Genomic DNA, 654 nt, shown 5'->3' on the forward strand with positions numbered 1-654 from the left:
AAAAAAAAATCAATGGTAGATTATGGCCAAGCCATTATCTAGAATTCTTTTTTTATTTTTTTTAAATATTAATTTTCCAACCAACCCTTAACTAGATTCAGGCCAGAACTGGAAATTCCATCTAGATCTGATCGAAACAATAACCAAGTAATGAAAAATATTTTTTTTAAAATCTAATTTCAAAAATCAAGAGAGAGAAAAAATGGACATTTTGAAAAATATATTTATTTCATATATAAAATTAATTTATAGTTAAAACCAATAAAAATTAAAACAAACAATCAACTAACCCTAATTGTTCTTATGTATTGTGTTTCTCAGTTTCATAAACTAAGATTTTGTAAACCTTCTAAGAAAATAGACCTCATTAGTATTATTTTTAGAAATAATAAAGCTATGAATTTTGAATTCGTATCGGCAATCCTTTTTGCTTATTAAATATTTATATTCTATATTTATTGTTATTTTTAACTTCCACTACATTAGTTTAGTTCTCTTGAGAACTTACTGAGGTTCTTATTTCTTAATTGACTAATCAACTAATTAGTGCATCATGAAGCACACTCAAGTTTTATCTGGTAAGGTTGATACGAAGAATTTTTCTCCTAAGAGTCCCATCTCCATATTCTTGTAAAGGGAAAAGATAAGCTCGGC

Source organism: Populus euphratica, unplaced genomic scaffold (assembly GCF_000495115.2).
Source record: "Populus euphratica unplaced genomic scaffold, PopEup_1.0 scaffold1189.1, whole genome shotgun sequence".
Lineage (NCBI taxonomy): Eukaryota > Viridiplantae > Streptophyta > Magnoliopsida > Malpighiales > Salicaceae > Populus > Populus euphratica.